Raw genomic sequence first — 11,010 nt, 5'->3', positions numbered from 1 at the left:
ATCTCCTCATGGAGTCATATGACTTGAACCACCACTGTCAATGAGCGAAGGACTCTCTGAAGACTAGTCAACCACTTAAGAAGACTCCTCCATCATATGGATATGAAGGAACATGGACTCATGGATAACAACTAGTGTAAAGGTAGAGGAAGGCCCAAATGATGTAGGGCCATCTTTTCCTCCTGGATGAAGGTGAGGGTACTTTTTCTAACATTTCTCCTCAGGATATGTCCCCTTCCCACAATGTGGGCATCAAGGCTTCTTTGAATCTGAGGCAGAGCCTAAAGAATGCTCTTGTGTCTTCCCTTGGGCTTGGCCTTTTTTTCTCCTTCTTCTTCTTCCACCCTCCCATACTTGTAGTAAAAGCTTTTGTGGAGCTGGATCCATTAGCTATCTCTTTCAAAAGCTCTTCATGCTCCAAGACATACCAGGCAAGCTCCTCCCCATAAGAGTCTCTCGGATCCTTGATGTAATATGACTTGTATAGAAGACATCGTATTTCGGAGATAGCAACTGAGTCAAAAGAATCATAGGCATATCCTCCAAAGAGATGATCCTGCCAAGGGAAGAAAGCTCATCCCTCATACCCTCTAACCTGTTGATGTGATTCTTCATGGAAGGAGAGTCATCAATAGTAAGCATCCATAATTTCTTCTCAAGAGTAATTTGGTAGAAAAATATTTGCTAATGGTACAAAGAAGCAATCTTTGTCCACACTTTTGCTACCTACCACAACCTGCACACATACACTAGGATAGAATCATGTATGCTTATAAAGAGGAAAGATCGAGCTCTAGAATTCAGCCAATCCCATAGGATCGCATGATCCATAGTCAATCCCACCCTAGGATCCTCCACAAGACGGGGAATAGGGTGGGTAACAAACTTCCAAAGATGAAAGGTGTCCAGGATACATTCCACCTTACATGACCAAAGGAAATAATTTGATCTTGTCTAAACAGTCTTCTTTGAAAAGAGAAGGAAGTACAAGCACCTATACTAACGGTGCCATCATAGACATCCGAGATCCAGAAGGATGGCGGGCCATGTGGGAGACATGGAGAAGGGGAGAGGATATGGCTACTCCAATCTATGTCGCTGTGCAAGAGAGGGTTTTCATTCAGAATGGGATTGGGACCTCTGATCATCACAACAATTACCCTGCCTTTTAGAGGAATGATGAGAGATCTCCTTGTCAGAGTCATCAAAGCCATTGAACTGGTGATAAGACATCTTCAACACCTATAAACACCCACAAAATTTTACATTTTGCTATAAATGGTCTTGAACAATGGAAAGCAGCTATACATCCACGATAGGACTATAGATGCTCCACTTGTGTTGTATGGAGAAGTAGAACATAGAAAATCTATGTTTCCAATAGGGGGCAAATGGCCGAAAATTTATGTATTCACTCGAGGGGTCTCCTCTCGAAGGGGTAACTCCATGTACTTACTTTGTCAATAATACCATGTGAGAGTGTGTATCGGAAGAGAACCATGAACATTGAGGGAAAGAGAGAGAGACAGGAAGAGATGAGAGAAAAAAATATGCACTGACTAAAGAAGAATATTGAATACAAACAAGCGGATTGTTCAGTACCTACATGCAACCCATGGTGCTAGTGAGGGCACAAATCAGGTTGAAATAATGACAACACTAGTAGCGATGGAGATACAGAATATCTAGCATGCTATCCACACCAGAGACAGAGGTGACTACATCAACCAATGGAGCATCTACCAAGGAAGAGAAGAAGATGATCTATCCCAAATAGAGGCCAACTATAAATAGTTGAAGTTAGCCAAAACTAGATGACCAACCAACCTGTGCCAGCCTGGCCAACTACATTTAATGCAGTCGACAAGGCAACACAAACTGTAAGACTCCTAGGAAGGCTGAAAAGTGAAAAGGCAACACAAATTGTAAACTGATTAACAAACACTCCTAAACCGACTAAAAGAAGAAATGCAAACTCTAGAATGAGCTGTCTCCCTTTCAAAGCACATGACAAACGTGTCAGAGCTCCTAATGTCCGCATCTGACTCACACTTAGGCTCACATGTAGGAGATGACTGCGCATGATGATTGCTAACAGAATTGGATAGTAACATAGTAAAACAACAACAACCAATGTTCTTTGACTATGATGCCTATGCTTTTTTCAATTCAACATTAGTTACTTTTGTTACCGGGTAGTGCAATCAAGGATTATTGCAAGGATTCAAGGAAGAGGTATATCACAATGATTTTTTTAATGCTTAGCTTTGGCATTATTAAGTTATGTGCATGTGAGATACACATGGAATGCAAGCTAGTTAAGTGACAATGAGACCTTAGTAGCCTGGGTGATCAACGGCGAGTGACATTGAGAAAAGTTATATCAGTTATGTCTTGCAAGTACTAGGTAGTACCTGATGTGAAAACTTGGCCTAGAACATTTAATTAACCATTATTGTCAATGGTGACATTAGAGAATTGGCATTAATCAATTTATTAATATCAATTTCGGGCTAATAAGTTCTCAAGATCATTTGGGTGATAAAATAGCCTAGTCAATATAATTATTGGCCAATCAGATATTTTTAAGCCATAAATAACTATTAAATTAGTATTTTTAAAAGGTTACGAGAAAGAGAGAGGGTCATTTTCAATCTCGTGCAAGTAGAGAGAGAGAGAGAGAGCTGCCATTGTTGCAATAGTTGATAGGCCCTTTCTAACCGTAGGAGACCCTACAGGAACTAGTGACCATAGTTTTTCCATATGTGAATTAAACGTCAATGCAAACATGTAGGTATGTATGATCTAAGTATGATTTGAACCTTAGACCTAAATCATACGTGACCCTAATTTGTTAACATATCTTAATGAATTATGAAAAAAGTATTAATCTTGCATCTTTAAAATAACTTTTAGATAAATCATAACAGATACCATGTGCCAATTTCCAAATAAAAAGATAAATCACAGAGAGAGAGAGAGAGAGAGAGAGAGAGAGAATTCAACTTTTACAATGCAAGTTGATTGCACTACAGTCTTTGAGCAGCGCAAGAAAGTTGAAAGTCTTTGAGCATGCACAAAGAGAGAGAGAGAGAGAGAGAGAGAGAGAGAGAGAGAGCTAAAAGTCTTGTGAACATCAACGATGCATGCTAAATACATTACATTCTTGTTGAGACAGCAATGTTTCCAAGCAAGCAAGCTATGTTTACCGAACTTCATGCAGATTGTGAAATCAATCATTTTCACTCAGCTGCAAGGATTTGCACACTACAAGCACTCATACACCAAAAAACGGAGAAAAACAACCAACAATCCTTATATTTTTAAGGCCCTTAAAAAGTCAAGCCTAAAATGCTTATTTTAGACCTTTGTTTTTCAAACATTTTCATGTCTAAAATGTTTTTCTTAGGAGTCTATAAACAACTATACTCGTGGGATGCCTAAAAGAGACTAGAACAATAGGTGACAATTTGAGGGTTGTTTCAACCTAGTAACATCATATTCAAGGTATTTTATCAATGAAGACAACTTTCATGGCTATCTAAACAAGACAAAAGACAATTTCTATCATTTTTGCATAATGAATCTGAATTTTCTCTCTCCTCGACATTCTCTCATCTCCTTCAATCTATTCTCATCCTTTCTCAATAATCTTTAGCAAAATCGACCATTTTAGTAAAAATTAGGTTTTACAAAAAAGCGTGCTTAAAATTTGCAGGCCCATAGACTTCAATTTCAATCACTAAAATTAAGAAAATTTCAAGAAATTCAAATGGACATTCAACCAATAAACATTTGGGGCTGAATTTGTCACCCAAGGAGCACGATTGGAAGCCACTCCCCAAGCAAAGCAAAGGGCAAATTGGTTTGAAGGCCTGCTAGCCTTTTATAACAGCAAGAGGCAATCATAAAGTTAAAGAGATTCAAGGAATCTCATTGTATTTCATCCAAATTGCAATTCAAGATGAAGAAATACCACAAGTAGCACCACATTTAGAGCCAACAAGTTATCCATTGTCCAAGATTAAGTGGTAACATTTGCATTTTAAATTTATCTGAATTTTACGTTTATGGTAATTGTTGATTAATCAAGTCATCACCACCCTCACTGAGAAGGAAGGCTAGTTGCATTGAACCTCTAGAACCGGGATCCACAACCAATGCCGAGAGTCCTCATTTGATCACCTTGACTGGATCAAGGATCACCTCAACTAGATCTGTCTCATCTCACAAAATCAGCCATAACTTTCAACTCGAGAGTCTGATTTAGGAGCTGCCTAAATCAAGACAGAGCCAGTTATACTTAGCATTGCCACAAGCAATAGAGCTATATAGGACCCATAGCTAGTGCCAAGAACCCAAACCAACTAGAACAGAAGTCACCCTGATTGAAACTACACATCATTTAAATGTTCAGTACGTGGATTGCCTGATTTCATTGATACTAAAAGAATAAGTGTTGGTGTATTGAATCAACAAGACAGATTTCATGTGGATTGGTTGCAGGATTTTCATTCTTTGCAACCACACATCATCATCAGCTTTATTTCATTTGTCCATCTTCATACAAATTTGTTTGACATATTAACAAATGTATATGATTCTTAATGTTCACTATTGAGTCTTATAATACAAAGCCTCTCTAAGAGTGCTGCCAAATAAGAGCTCCCAGAATGTAAATAATCCACAAACTGATGACAATTATCACCAATAGTATCCACAAGATTTCCCCCCTTGAAAACCACTAAGAGGTTTGCATGTCTGACAACATTGCATTTCTCTATTTTTCCGAATCTCAGAGGTAGCAACATGGCAATCACCACATACACATGTTCTTCACAACATGTCTAGTTTCCTATCTGGCTGTTCTGATGAAAACACAAGCCACGGCCACTCCCATTTGTCCAAAAAGCACATCCTTCTTTGCATCATCAAACGTATATTGTGAAATCCACAAGAGCACATGCAATGGGCACCTTGCTGCTAAGGCAATAAAGCGCATCATAGTTGGAGACATTGTGAGACCACAGAGAACTTGGGAAATATCTTTCCTGAGACATTTCATGACCAAAACCTTGATGCATTGCATAACTATATACACTTGCTTTGTGGATGCTTTACATCCCCAACATGAAATGAATAAAGACTTCTTTCTGTTTCACTTCACCAACTATGTTCTGGCTTCTTCCGTGCTCCATCTTGCACTCTCCGGGCTTCAATATTGTCTGCATCTACTTGCATACCAGCTGCTGCATAAACGCTACTCATACAAGCATACATTGACTCATCCATTTTATCTAGTTTTACTGCATGTTCAAATGCAAATCTTCCAAGACTCACATTTCCCCACTTTCGACATGCCCACAATAAAGCAGTCCAGGCTGGGAGATAATCAGGAGATGGCATCTCCTTAATCATGCCCATCGCCTTGTCAAAGTGCCCTGCACGTCCAAAAAGGTCAACCATGCAAGTATAATGCTCTGAAACTGGAGTGATGCCATAAGTTGTGCTCAAATTGTCAAAGTATTTCTGAGCCTCATCCAGTAGACCAGAGTGACTGCAAGCATTTAGCACACAAACAATGGTCACTGCATCTGGACAAAAGCCCTCATGTTGCATCCGATCAAAGCATTTGAGTGCTTCCTTACCATACCCATATTGAGCATACCCAGCAATTAGTGCGGACCAAGTCACTACATTCCGACAGGGAAGCTCATCAAGAACACGTTGTGCTTTTTGAAGTTCACCGAATTTTGCATACATATCCACCAAAGCAGTGGCAAGTGAAAGATTTGTCCCCAGCAAACCCTGTCGAACAATCTGATCGTGAATCTGTTTACCTTTTGTGGTTGCTCCCACTAGCGCACAAGCTTTCAAGATGCCAGCATAGGTGATTGCATCTGGACAAAGGCCCTCATGTTGCATCCGCTCAAAACAGTTGAGTGCTTCCCCACCATGTCCATGATGGGCATACCCAGCAATTAATGCATTCCAAGTTACTACATCTCGAAATGGAAGCTCATCAAGCACTTCTTGCGCTTTTGAAAGTACCCCACATTTTGCATACATATCCACTAAGGCAGTGGCAATCAGAAGATTTGTCCCCAGCAATCCCTGTCTAACAATCTGATCATGAATCTGTTTGCCTTTTGTGACTGCTCCTACAACTGCACAGGCTTTCAAGGTGCAAATAAAGGTGACTGCATTTGGACACAGGCCCTCGCATTGCATCTGTTCAAAACAATGGAGTGCTTCCTCACCATGTCCGTGTTGCACATATCCAGCGATTAGTGCAGACCAAGTCACTACATTGCGACATGGAAGCTCATTAAGCACTTGTTGTGCTTTCAGAAATTCACCAAGTTTCGCATACATATCCACCACAGCATTGCCAAGCGCAACATTTGTTTCCAGCAATCCCTGTTTGACGATATAGTCATGAATCTGTTTGCCTTTGATAGCTGCTCCCACAAGTGCACAAGCCTTCAAGATGCAAAGGAAGGTGACTGCGTCTGGACAAAGGCCCTCACATTGCATGCGTTCAAAGCAACAGAGTGCTTCCTCAGCATGCCCGTGTTGGACATATCCAGTTATCAGAGCAGACCAAGACACAACGTCTCGAACCTGGAGCTCATCAAGCACTTGCTGTGCTTTAGAAAGGTCGCCGCACTTTGCATACATACTGACTAGGGTGTTTGCCACATAAAGGTTTGTTCCCAGCAGCCCGCTTTTCAAAATCTCAGCATGTAACCTAGTGCCTTTGCACAGATCCTTCTGCTTGGCACAAACCTTAAGTAAGGCCACAATCGCCTTCTCATGTATCACCTTGTCCTTCCCCATACATCACCATGCCATTCTGTGGATTTTACGCCTCCGTTTGAAGCAGCTCTCTGAGAACAAATGGTGGACTGTGTCAGCCATCAATCCAACAAGAGCTTCCGGGTAGTTTTGTGATGGAAAGCCAGAGGCTTTGGGCTGGGCAGTAATGCACAAGGACATGTCTAGCATCACAGAGCGGATCCTTAACCCTAGCAAGATTATGCTACTCCGGTGATTGGCCCACCCACTGCGTGTATGGCATGTCAGAGTGACGCTGTCTGAGACATGCATGCATGCTCTCTCTCTCTCTCTCTCTCTCGATTGTGAAGCTGAAGTGTCTGCTGGTTGTCATTGTATGCACCTTGCATCTGAACTTTCTTTGACGATTATTTTTCATTTTCCTTTACCGCTTCGGTAGGAATAACTATATTCGGTAGGAAAAACTATATTACTTTAGTAAAATCTAACCACATCTTCTCCGGAACCTCGCACCAAACCTACATGGCACGATTAAATGTGACCCCCAACCTGCCCAAATTTTAAATGTGTTTATAACTTCATAAATTGTTTCGAGTTGTCATTGGTGTCGCTCTATCTCCCCCTAGGCACACATGTAGGTTTCGTTCAATTTCTCTTTGGAGAGCTCCTTGATGAAGATAAAGTGTAGCACGGGTATATATAGCTTGTTGAACCCGGCCTCCTACTAATTAGAGTTACAAGCACGTGCTGAATATGAGTCCGGATCAAGGCATCAAATGAGTGGATATTGAGCTTGGTACAAGGTGATGTGATTCATTCAGTAGGGTTTTAAACTTTTGCTTGCATTTCATTTACATAGGTGAAGGGGCGTGTTGCCATCTCAGCAAAAAAGAGCAACCTATCTATCTTATCCTCCTTATATGCCTAGGATGTCTCTCTCTCTCAAAAGTAGACCTACCCAAATTTCTTCACACCTAGAAATTTTTCAAATATTCAAATTATAATTTTATGAATTGTTTTAGTTGTCATTTGTGTGTGTGTGTGTGTGTGTGTGTGTGTGTGTGTGTGTGTGTGTGTAGAGCCTCAGCATGTTACCTATGCTAAAACATATTATATAGATATTTCTCTTGTTGTGCTTATGCAGCCCCTTTAGATGGTAGTGGCACAACAATACTAAGCATTTCCGAATGAACCTCTCCCCGAAGATGACCATGGTAGATCAACTTTTGAATTGCATCTAATGCATGTTAAACCATGTTGACAAGTGTCGTTTCAAATACCATGACCAAGGGTCGGAGAATAAGAAGACGACCTCCATGTTGAAGCATCAAGAGCCATCCAATCGTGGGTTTTAAAGCACAAAAGCTTACCCAATGTGGACGTCAAATGGGTGGCAATGCATATCATGGTTTTTTGTCTCCACATTTTCTGAACGCTACAAAAATTATGGAAGGCATCACTAGCACAAGCCTAGTATGCCCCCAAGGCCTTGAAGCACAGTCAAATCAAGTTAGCTCTTCACACCACCATTGTTGACCTATGGTTTTTCTTGATAGAGTTGAAAAGAAGGGATTTTGCATGTTTAAGGTGCAGTTATATTCTGTCTGCTAGTGATCTCTTTTTATGGAGGTCAATCCATCAAGTTTATATTACATGTGTTTAGTAGCCATTGATAACACTTTGCCTTCCCATGACATTAGATATTTGTGACAATCAGTCAACATCAACTTGCAGGCCTTTTCATTGAGAGACATAAAGCCTTTCATTGTGTTTTTAATAGGTAGATAGATGAGCAGGATTTATGGCTTACAATCCTCATACAGGGTTTGTGATAGCTATGAAGTTGTCTAATACTCTAACAGACCAACTACTCATTAGGAATGTTTGTTGTTAGTATGATACGAAGGAATTAGAAATGATGGAGATCAACTACTAGATGGTAAGTGGCATGTGAGAGGGGGGTGGATTCTATTTTCTCTGACATTGAGATATCTCAAGTTCTTTATCGAAATTGCAGACCACCTCCTCTCTCTCTCTCTCTCTCTCTCTCTCTCTCTCTCTCTCTCTCTCTCTCTCTCTCTCTCTCTCTCTCTCTCTCTCTCTCTCTAGGAATGTTTGTTGTTAGTATGATAAGAAGGAATTAGAAATGATCAAGACCAACTACTCACTAGGAATGTCAAATACATGCTTTGTGGAGCGCTCACACAAGGCATGGGGGGAGATTGTACCCAATTAGTCCTTTGCTTCATGTCGTGCAAGCCTTCTCTCTTGTTTTTTGTGCAAAAGTAGAGGTCTTTAGTTCTTAGGGACCTTCTAGCACTCGCTATGTACGCATACAGCATCCGATCTGTGCACCAATGGTATCAGAGCGAAGCTAAGATAGAGGGCTTCCAATCGCTTACCATCTCGCGCGAAGGTGGAGCTCCTGGAACGATCGAGCTCTACAGTTAATCTCGCAGCAATCTGTCAATACCAGCGCGTTCCTGGCGGTGAAGAACCCCCTACTACATTGTTGGATCGCAAAAGACCCTCTACAAGCGGAGGACTAGCAAACAAACTCCTACATCAAGTCGCCTATTCACAGATAAGAGAAGAAGTTTATTATCATTGCTTAAGTAAGAGATAAGCTTTAAAAGCTTATAAGAGCTTAAAACTCTTGTAATTTTGATCTTTTACGACGGGAGTATGTCGCCACGGACGACGGCGTCAAAAAACGGCCCCTCTTTTCACGGCAACAGCAAACGTTGGGTTTTTTTAATTTTTAACAAGAGCTTTAAAGTTTAAAGCTACTAAGGTTACAAATTCTTTAAGTTTCAACCTCTCCCATAGTGGCTATTCATACACAGCTAGTCCTAAACGGATTTTCAACTTCCCTGCAAGCCCCTGTTCACACCTGGAGACTGACAGAGTTCAATTCCAGCAAACTGATTGCTATACACAGACTACACGCACGAAGTATCCTCTTGGAAGAAGACCGTGACATTAATTTCAGGATCTGCAAAGAAGAAATACTGCAAAAAGCCATTAAAAAAAGAGAGAAATAAGCCTTGTAAACCCGCCTTTGAGCTACGCTCATCCCGCTAACAAGATTTCGAGTTTGTGAGGTCTTTTGGAAGTTTACAGGATGTTCGATCAAACCATGGAAGATTTTATGGCCGAAAGTAATTTACCGGAACCAACAATGGAGCAAAAATTAGATCTGATTATGATGCAGCTTCAAGAGGAATGAAGGGTGCGTCAAACTTTACAAGCTCAATTGGCCAATCTGCAACGATCTATCGCCGACCAAGATGGACCGCAATCTGAAGATCTTATATGACGTACGATTGATGCGACACTTGAAGCGCAATCTATTCGGAAAGAAACAAAGATAAGTAAAAGAAATTTCAAATTTCGTACTTTCAATGGGTCACGCGATGGAAAGACTGTACTTGCTTTTATCAGTCAATTTAATTATTATTTCCATGAAGAACAGTATGCTGAGAAAGACAAAATTAAGTGTGTCACTAATCATCTAGTGAATAGAGCATCCCTATGATGGACTGTTGTTTGCAAAAGCATTGATTGTCCTACTACTTAGGAGACTTTCCAAAAGAAATTTTTGCAGAATTTCCTTCCACCCCAATTCCACAAAAAAGCAATCAAACAATGGGATCTTCTGCAATAGAGGGATTGTGAGCCTATTTCACAATATACCAAGTGTTTTTGGAATGCTTTATTGCAACTTCGAATGCTCGAAGATGTACCTGAGGCAACCCATAAACGCAACTTTATGTTTGTCTTACTTGGACATTTTTATGTGGAGGTGAACATGTTCAAGCCCAAGACTCCCCAAGATGCAATTTCCTTGGCCCATGATGCTCAAGACAAAATTTGAGGATGAGAGAAGCGACCACAACAATTTCAAACTAATGGTAACTTTGGTTCAAAACAATTCAATTCAAATTTTCAAAGATTTAATCAAAACCGTTTCCTTCCATCTTCATTCCGTAAATCTTGGACACGACCCTCTGCTTTACCATCAAACACAAATCCAAATCCTAAGCCATCTTTCCAGCCAAATCCCAACATTCTTAAACTTCTCGCTATTACCAATAATGTGTCTAAGGCCAAACCTATAGTCTGTTACAAATGTCATCAACGTGAACATCTAGCGGCGAATTGTCAATCCAAAAAGCCAACTATTCATATCAACTATTTGGGAGCAACAGA

The 11,010-nt window shown here is 40.5% G+C and overlaps 1 pseudogene; it reads right to left on the bottom strand.

Annotated features, from left to right (window-relative positions):
• Window positions 1-3,860: 3,860 nt before the first annotated feature.
• LOC148018537 (pentatricopeptide repeat-containing protein At5g16860 pseudogene) lies at window positions 3,861-7,198 on the bottom strand (annotated as a pseudogene).
• Between the last annotated feature and the right edge of the window lie 3,812 nt (window positions 7,199-11,010).

Source organism: Lygodium microphyllum, chromosome 21, assembly GCF_053477565.2.
Source record: "Lygodium microphyllum isolate KBCC chromosome 21, Lygodium_microphyllum_v1.1.10, whole genome shotgun sequence".
NCBI lineage: Eukaryota > Viridiplantae > Streptophyta > Polypodiopsida > Schizaeales > Lygodiaceae > Lygodium > Lygodium microphyllum.
Note: the sequence above shows the minus strand (reverse complement) of the source record. Positions and strands in the feature narration are given on the sequence as shown.